Below are 9,091 nucleotides of genomic sequence, written 5' to 3'. Positions count from 1 at the left end.
TTATTTATTTTAATACGGCCCAATGATCTAGAGGAGGGCCCAATATTAATTATTATTCCTAAAATTATTAGGATTAATTATAGTTTTCTAGAAGTTTCTAGAAAGTTCCTTTTAATTCTAATATTGTTAGATTTAATAATTAATTATCTTTAAAAGATTTTTATTTGGAATAAAATATTGTTTTGTTATCTTAAAAATACGTATTTTATCTTCTGTACGGATTCCGTAGATCAAGTTGATTAAAGATCGGATTCCGCGTGAAGAAAAACGCGCTAATACAGGCTGTCGCCAAACGACAAGTCTGTCGCCGTGCGACAGACCCTGTCGCCTCGCGACAGAGTGGATTCCTGGCGACAGCGTGGAGTTTTATTCCTTATCAAATTCTATGATTTTCCGGATTATTTTCATTATAAATAGCGTCCGAATTCCTGTTTTCAGAATCATCAACTCTCATTAACTCTTCCTTAGTTCTCTCTTTTCCCTCTTGAGCAATAAATGCTTTCTTTCTCTCTCTTTTTCTAAACTAGCTTTTCACATACAATATTCCGCATTCATTAGACTTAGAGTCATCTAGCCAAGTTCGAAGTTGCCTTCGCCCTAGACGTGCAAGGTTCGATAATTTCTGAGGGTTTGGTCCAAAACTAGTCTAAACTTTATTTAATTTGATTTCAATTTAATTCTTTAATTGTTCTTTATTATTTTCATTGAAGTTTACTAACTTGTGTATTTTGTTATTAGAAAGAGGTACGAGGCTTCAAAGTAAGTAGATTAGCTTACTCCCTATTTCTTTCACAATTTAGATTGCATGCTTATTATTGTGTATAATTCCTAGTATCATGTTAGGATGCTTTTAATGCTTTCTAGTATCATGTTAGGATGTTATTTTATGCTTTCTAGAATCATGCTTAGGGTGCCTTTGCTTATTTCTAATATTATGGTATCATGTTAGTACCATGTTAGGTTAAAGCTTTGATCTTTATTGTTTAGTGACATGCTAGAATTGATTATTAATCTTGTTAGTATCATGCCTAGGATCTTGCTATTATTATCAAGCTTTATTATGCCTTATCATGCTATTATCATCGTTATTATTATTTATCATTTATTATTATGTTGCTTGATATATTTCTTTATTGTTATTGCTTGATCACACCTTTTATGATTGTTAAAGGGAATTTGTACTTGAAATCACGCTTAATAAGATAATTAATAATTTGGTTTAGGCTAATGTGATTTTAATACAAGTGATCACCAATAATAGTCTTGTTTGTGCATTAATATTCAACCAACATAGATAAACAGGTTAGGATTAATATAATGTTTGTATGTTATTCGAAAAGCGCACATGAATACGAGCAGAACAAAGTAGAGGCCTATTTTATAGGGCGGGTCCTTTCTTTTGTAGATTGGATTCGTACCCTCATCCCCGGACCCTGTTTGGTTCAAGACCTTATGGAGTAGTTGATGGTCCTTTAGGATTGTCTTTTGGGTTTACAAGTTCCTAAAACTTGTTGGCGACTCTTTTTGCTCTTTGTCTTTCCCTTTGGAACGCCACCATACTTTAGTGTATGATCACAGTGGGGTTCAATTTTGGGGTTATCATAATGCTTGAAATATTCCCTACAAATAGCATCCATAGGGTTCTTAGAATCTAAGCTAGGTGAAGTCAAAGAAGAAGAATCCGCAAATTTCTTAAACACATTAGCCAATTGAGAGAGTTTATTACCTAAGTCTTTATTATAAGTCAACATGTGATTGAACTTCTCATCATTCAAAGCCATGTAAGTTTTTAGCATCTTGGCTTGTTTCTCAATAATTCCTTCCAAGAAATTCCTAGAAGAAAATGGTTGACCATAGGATTCATCGCTTAAACCTTGAGTATTTGGAACTAAACCAATTGGGGAACCTCTTTGAAAATTTGCTTGAAAATATACCCTACTTTGATTATTCCAATTACCCCTGGCTTGATTTTGGCCACTTTGTTGACTATGGTTACCACAACTTTGGTTATGATCCCCATGTCCTCGGCCATGACTTTGACCATTATAACCATGGTTATTGTAGCTACCATGAATCCCTTGGACTCCATGATTTCTACAACTTCCACTTTGGTTATAATTATCATAGTTGACATGATTATGATAATTCCTATTTCCAACATTTTTTTGAACATCAGTTCTAGGTTCACATTCATGATCTTTAACATAATTCACATGCTCAACTTCAATTCCATCACATTCATCACAAGGAACATTGGGGCACATAGAAGCATCATGGTCATTCATTCCACATAAATCACAATGCCAACATTCTCTAACCATGCAACAAGAAGAAGAATTAGAGTTAGGGTAAGAAAGTGTACCTCTCCCCTTAATTTGGGAGGGAATAATCGGAGCTTGTGAAGGTGGCTTATCAAGCTTTGCTTTGAGTGATACAACCTCTTTCCCTAAATCCGCAATTAAAGTAGTCAAATCATTAATGGCATTAAGTTGTTCGATTGAGCACCCCTTGCTAATTGGCTCTTTCTCCACTTCTTGCCAATTCATAAAATGTCGCACCACTTCATCTATTGCATCCACCACTTCTTCTTTCGTTTTGTTCATTATTGGGCCTCCGGCTTCGGCATCTAAGCTTGATCTTCCATGAGAACTCAACCCACCATAGAAGATTTGTATAATTTGATAGGTAGGAATCCCATGGTGTGGACACTCTTTTTGATACTCCTTGTATCTCTCCCATGCTTCATAGAGACTCTCACTAGGCCCTTGCTTGAAATTTTGGATCAAAGTTCTTGATTCCGCCGTCTTCTTTTGTGGGAAAAAGCGAAATAAGAAAGCCTTTGTAACCTCATCCCATGTTCTTAAGGACCGTGATTTGACTTCTTTGTCCAACCACTCTAGAGCTCTTCCAATAAGAGAGAAGGGAAACAACTTGAGTCTTATGTACTCTTGAGCAACTCCGGTTACCACAATAGTATTGCAATACTTCTCAAAATCTTTGAGATGATTGAGAGGATTTTCACTCTTTGTACCTCCATATTGCTTCCTCTCGACCAAAGTAATCATAGCCGGTTTAATTTCAAAATCATGATTCGGAACCATCAATGGAACAATTCCACTCTCATACTTGTAAGCTCCCGGAGTGCCTAACTCCTTCAATGTCAATCTTTGAGCTTCTCCCATGTTCACTTGCACACACAATTCTCAAACAAAAATTTTTAGTAGCACGGCTACAAATGTAGCCTAAAAGAAAATCTTTTTGTATTTTCAAATAGATGGAATAGACTCAACAACAATACACAATCAAGACACCATTCCCCGGCAACGGCGCCATTTTGATCGATGACGAAATGTTAGGTCATTGGACTACCCTCCCCAACCGGTCAAACAAAATTTATACACTCAACCAACCCCTATACAAGTATAGTAGCAAGTCAAGGGTCGAACCCAAAGGAATAGTGAGTGATGGTCTATTGTCTTGCGTTAAGCTATCCTGAAAACGAAGGTGGGGTTGTAAAGCTAAAACTAAAGCTAATCACAACAAATAAACTTGTAGAAATCAAGGATAATAAACACTAGGGCATTCATAATGAAATCAACTAATTTGGGAAGTCAATCAATTAAGTCAAGCAATGTGAGGGAAAATCAATATTGCAACCAAAAGAGCATATCAAGCTATTCTATTAGAGGTCTAACTAGCGCCAACTATGATAAACTCTAGCTAGGAAACGTCACAAGATACCTCAATCGTGTAAATGCAAGCCACAAATCAATGGTCTATATCAATGTGAATTTACAATGCAATCTAGTGTGAATAACTAGGGTGATCAAGCCTAAATCAAACACACACATGCACAAAATCAATCAACCAATTTAATCACATTATCAACTCAATCAATTTCCCCAAATTAACTTCAATTCATTACTAATACATGCTTCACCATTACCCTAGCAATCAAACTACTCACAATCCATTAAGAACATCAAAATCAAGGCTAAACTAATCAACAAATTCATATTCATAAATTGAAATCAAACTATCAACAAACTAAATCAAACAACAAAACAAATGAAATCAAACAGAAGATTGTATTAAAGAGTAAAGAATTCTTACAAACTTGATAGAAATCAAACCAAAATGTAGCAATCTTCAATCATCAATCATCAAATCCAAAGTTTCTCTCTCTAAAAATCTAAGAACAAGTGTTTTTCTCTCTCTACCCAAAATTCAATCTAAACTAATTCTAATCTATTCTAATTCTCCTCTCTCTAAAAATAGAAGGAAAACTATATACAGTAAAACTAACTAAAGAGATGTCGGTTATGACGTCCGAAAATAGACCCACGGAGATGCGGCCGCACATAGGAAAGAAGAGTAGGTGCACGGGAAAGGGTGGGGGCAAACACCCAGGCAGGTGCGCCAGCACGCGCCACCTGTGCGGTCGTACGCGCCGCACCAACCCCCTGTGCCCCCGCACCTAAGAGGGTGTCCTCCTGCCCTTCTTCGATCTTGATCTTCCTTGTGTGCACGACTTGGTGATGGTGATGAACATCAAAGTAGGCAGCAAGTAAATGAGCATTTTGGTGGGTTTGTGGCATAGATAATGCCCCCACCGTATGCGTGCACCGGTCTTTAGACTTGCTCTTCAAGTTCCTCCAATCTTGAAGCTCAAAATGCTAGCACAAGGCATCCGATGTGACGATAAATTTAGAAGGGAAGCTCGGAAATCTTTGGATGCTTGATCATAACCTGAAAACAAATGAAAACAAACAAATAATAGAGAAAAGCAACGAATAAACAAGAAAATGCAAAATAAAGAAACTAACTACGAAAAGCACAAAGTAAAAAAATAAAGAGCAAAACTAAGGAAAACTAAGGAAAAGATCTACAAAATGAAATGATATTTATCCAAAAAGGGATCAAATGAGTGCCATAAATGTCACTCATCAGCAACACTGCTCTAAAACATCACTGCACTCAAAGGCTACGCCATCCTGTCCGAGAAGAAACTGATTCCCCACGGTATCTTTGCTACACTTCTCAAGTTCATAAAATAAAAATGCATCATCAGGTTCAAAATGAAAAAACAAGTAACAAATAGGCCCAAGAACTCAGCCCTCTCAGCCCACACACTTTCTTAACCCTTTCCCCTTTTGCTGTATAAAGAGTATTGCAAGTTTACAGACTATGTTTTGAAGATGCTTAAAACAAATACAATTTGAGTCACGAAAGTCTTATCTTTGAGCTTTAACTAAAATACTCTAACAGAGCTGACAATGATTCAATTCCCCTTATGGATCAACACTTATTCATACCGCAAAATGCATACAAAACCATCAAGGTTGTAATTCCAAACACATGGAGTACACAATGGAAATAAACAAATATACATAAATAAATAAAATACATCAACAAAAGGGTTAAGCTAAATAAATAATATATAAATAAATAGATAATTGAACAACAAACATAAGGGATTTTTTCTCGTGAGGTTAAGCGGAACTCTTGAAACATACTTCAGAATCATAATATTGCATTACTTTGGAAAAAATACCTGCAAACTTTGACTTAAGCTGTGATCAAAGTCAATCTGCCTTGCTACACCTGTTTTGGGTGTTTTTGTCCCTCGGGAGAGTTACAGCTCGAAGACTGGTCCGGAGCGGCCTGTACCTGCAAGACAAACGGAGACACCTGTTGGTTGGTGCTCCGCCTCCGACGATCAAGTTAACTTGAAAGGAGAGAAAAAAAAGGTGCGGAAATTTACGTGGGGATCTGCTAAATTTTCTAGCTCAGTTGTCTCTATCAAAGGGACAGTTTTTAATAAATGGAAAAACGTATCCTCCAAAAGAGGGGAATCCCCCTATTTATAGGGTCCTTGGGATTTGTGCCCCTGATTAGGTGACAGAACCCTAATCAGTGATGGGTTGCGCCGCATTGCGGCTTTCTCGGGATTTGGGCCTGAAGGCCGACTTTTCCCCCCAAATATCTGGGATGACACGTGTCAAACAGGGATAGGTCCATTTTGGACCATCCCCGGGCTGACACGTGTCGCCCTCTGATTGGGCCACATGGCGGGGTAAAATTACCCTAAACATTTGCCCCTCACAGGTGTGACGTGGCACGCCACGTGGCATATGTGACACGTGCCACTCTTTGAGTGGTGGTAATTTTTACCGCCAAAATTTTACAATTCAACTTCTGAGTAAATTACGGGAATACCCCTTCATTTACCCTCTTTATATAGCCGTTTACCCTCATATTTTTGGTACGTTTCACAAAAAATTTCAGAGTAAACTTAGAGAGAATCTTGAAAGAGAGAATCAGAAGTCATCCGTTTGAGTCAGACGCAAGTTCGAAGAAACTCAGTCGCACCAACACAGGCGGACCCGTCTACCTTCAGATCTCAAATCTAAAGGTACCGTCTCTGACTTTCTCGGCTCTTTTTTCATTTTACCGCTTGTATATATTCCTTGCAATAAATGGATTCATCTCCAACACACACGGCACAACCTAGGGTAGAATCCAGCCGTTCACCAGGGACGGCTGAGTCTAGGACTGGTAGTGCCGTCTCAGGGTGTTGGGACCACCCTCATGCTTGGATTCCGACCATTTGCGCGTCTGTCCAGGACACAATGGCTCGGACAATGCAAACGGCACTAGCCGTACATTAACAGGCGTTTCAGTCACTAGCTAGACGGGGTTGACCGTCTAAGTAGAGATTGTATAGCCATTGCACAGCTCTTTTGCCCCAAACGAGGATGTGCACAATTTAAATGCAAAAAACGCTAAGTAACAATAGCATTCGGTCGCCGACTGAAGTCCGTGGACATCCGGGTTCCCAACCTTAATCATTCTTTAAGTTGTTCGGGCAGACGGCTATGAATGGCTTATTCAGCCGTCCAATCGTGGCCGCCTGCATTGGTACGTAGAGTAAGCAAGTTGGCTACTCTCTGCGACGATTGCACCCGGTGGGGTATCGCTGGACGCCTTAGTCCATGTAGGGACAGGCGAATTTATGGGAAAATCAGTCGTCTGTCCATTGACCTCTGGTCTTGTTTGAGACCGGTTGTATAGCTACCAAGAGTTTTTGTGCTTAGCTTAATTATCTGGCCATTGGTCTCTCGTCGATCAGACGTTAATTCAATTTCCAAGTATCAAACTTAGAGAAACAAACATGTAACCCGTCTGGAATTCAGGCGGGGTATAAAATAATCAAAAGCGAACAAAAAGCAATTTCTCATTAATGTACTTCTTGTTTACAAAAATTATTACAAAATCTCAGAAGTAGTATTTTTTCAAATTATCTACGTTCCAAGTTCTAGGTAGGCGCCTGCCATCTGGGGTTTCCAGGCGGTAGGTGCCGTCTCTTACTTCTTCATAAATCCGGTAGGGGCCTTCCCAATTAGGGGTTAGCTTTCCAAGCTCATTGGCCCTACCGGTTGCCTCCATTTTCTGTAACACTAGGTCGTCCACTTTCAAAGGGCGCCGGTTTACTCTCTTGTTGTAGGCTCTTGTCATTCTCAGACGGTAAATCTCATGACGCAAGGCGGCATTGCCCCTGCGCTCTGGAAGTGAGTCCAATGCTAGGCGCATTGCCTCCCAGTTTGCCTCTTCATCATATAGCATGACTCTGAGAGTCGGCTCATAGTGCTCGATGGGCAAGACGGCTTCACCACCGTAAACCATGAGAAATGGGGTTTCACCGGTTGCCCCCTTTGCAGTTGTCCGGATGGCCCATAGGACATGAATTAATTCTTCAGCACATAAGCCACCGGCTCTTTCAATTTTCTTCTTTATACCGTCTGAGATCAGTTTGTTGAAGGCTTCAACTTGGCCGTTTGCTTGGGGTCGGCCAACTGATGCAAAATAACTTGAGATCCCCTGATCTCCCAACCAAGTCTTAAGCTGAGGCGTCTCAAACTGAGGACCATTATCAAACACCATAGACATAGGAACCCCATACCGGGTGATAATATTCTTCCAGATTAAGGAGATGACGTCTGATGTCTTGATGTTCTTTACCGCCTCAGCCTCTACCCACTTGGTAAAATAATCCACAACCACCAAGATGTAACGTTTTCCGCCTGGGGCAGGCGTGTAAGGACCCAAAATGTCCATGCCCCATTTTGCAAATGGGATTGGGCTGTGGATGGCCGTTAGATCAGTAGCCGGACGGTGAATAAGTTTGCCAAATTTCTAGCACTTGTCACATTTTCTCACCAATTCCTTGGCGTCTGCCTCTAGAGTGGGCCAAAAATAATGTCGTCTGGCTCTGACGGCTAGAGATCTGCCGCCTATATGGGAGGCGCAGAACCCTGAGTGCAAGTCTTCGAGAACTTCCTTCCCCTTTTCGGGGGTTACACACTTCAAAAGAGGCTTAAGAAACCCCGCTTTGAAGAGCTCTCCATTTCTCAACTCGAAGCTTGCGGCTCGCTTTTTCAGAACGGCTGCCTCCTGTGGCGAATCAGGAAGTGTCCTGTCTGAGAGATATGCCCGGATGCCATCCATCCAGGTAGAGCTTCGGTCTAGGACTCCAATGGGATCTTCATAAATGCTTCTTTTTTCAAGTACTTCCCAAAAGACTGACCGAGGCGTATCATGGCAGGCGGAGGATGCAAGCTTTGACAGGGCATCCGCCTGGTGATTATCAGACCTGGGTACTTGATTCAAATGAAACTCCTCAAGTGACCCAGCCTCCTCTTTGACCGCCTGAAGATATTTGATCATAGCCGGGTGAGTTGCTTCAAATGTTCCCTCATATTGGCTAACGACCAACTGTGAATCAGAGTAGGTGTCAATTTTTGTTGCCCCTGCCGCCTTACACATGCGGATTCCGGCTAGCAGGGCTTCATATTCCGCCTCATTGTTTGAGGCCTGAAACTTGAACCGTAGTGCATACTCATATCTGTCCCCCTCAAGAGACTCATAAATTACGCCTGCACCACAGCCGTTCTTTGTTGAACTCCCGTCTACATACACTTTCCAAACCTGATTGAGATTATCCGGAGCCACCGGACGGGTCATTTCCACAATGAAGTCGGCAAACGCCTGACCTTTCACTGCCTTTCTCGGTTCGTAAGTGATTTCAAGA

At 40.5% G+C, this 9,091-nt stretch overlaps 1 non-coding gene across 1 annotated transcript; it reads left to right on the top strand.

Moving 5' to 3' along the window:
- The first annotated feature begins 2,691 nt into the window (after window positions 1-2,691).
- On the top strand, window positions 2,692-2,797 carry LOC145618809 (small nucleolar RNA R71). The gene has a single exon (XR_014108049.1). It is a non-coding gene; the product is annotated as a small nucleolar RNA R71 (small nucleolar RNA).
- The last annotated feature ends 6,294 nt before the right edge of the window (window positions 2,798-9,091 follow it).

This window comes from Chenopodium album, chromosome 26 (assembly GCF_948465745.1).
Source record: "Chenopodium album chromosome 26, dcCheAlbu1.1, whole genome shotgun sequence".
NCBI classification, from domain to species: Eukaryota; Viridiplantae; Streptophyta; class Magnoliopsida; order Caryophyllales; family Amaranthaceae; genus Chenopodium; species Chenopodium album.
Note: the sequence above shows the minus strand (reverse complement) of the source record. Positions and strands in the feature narration are given on the sequence as shown.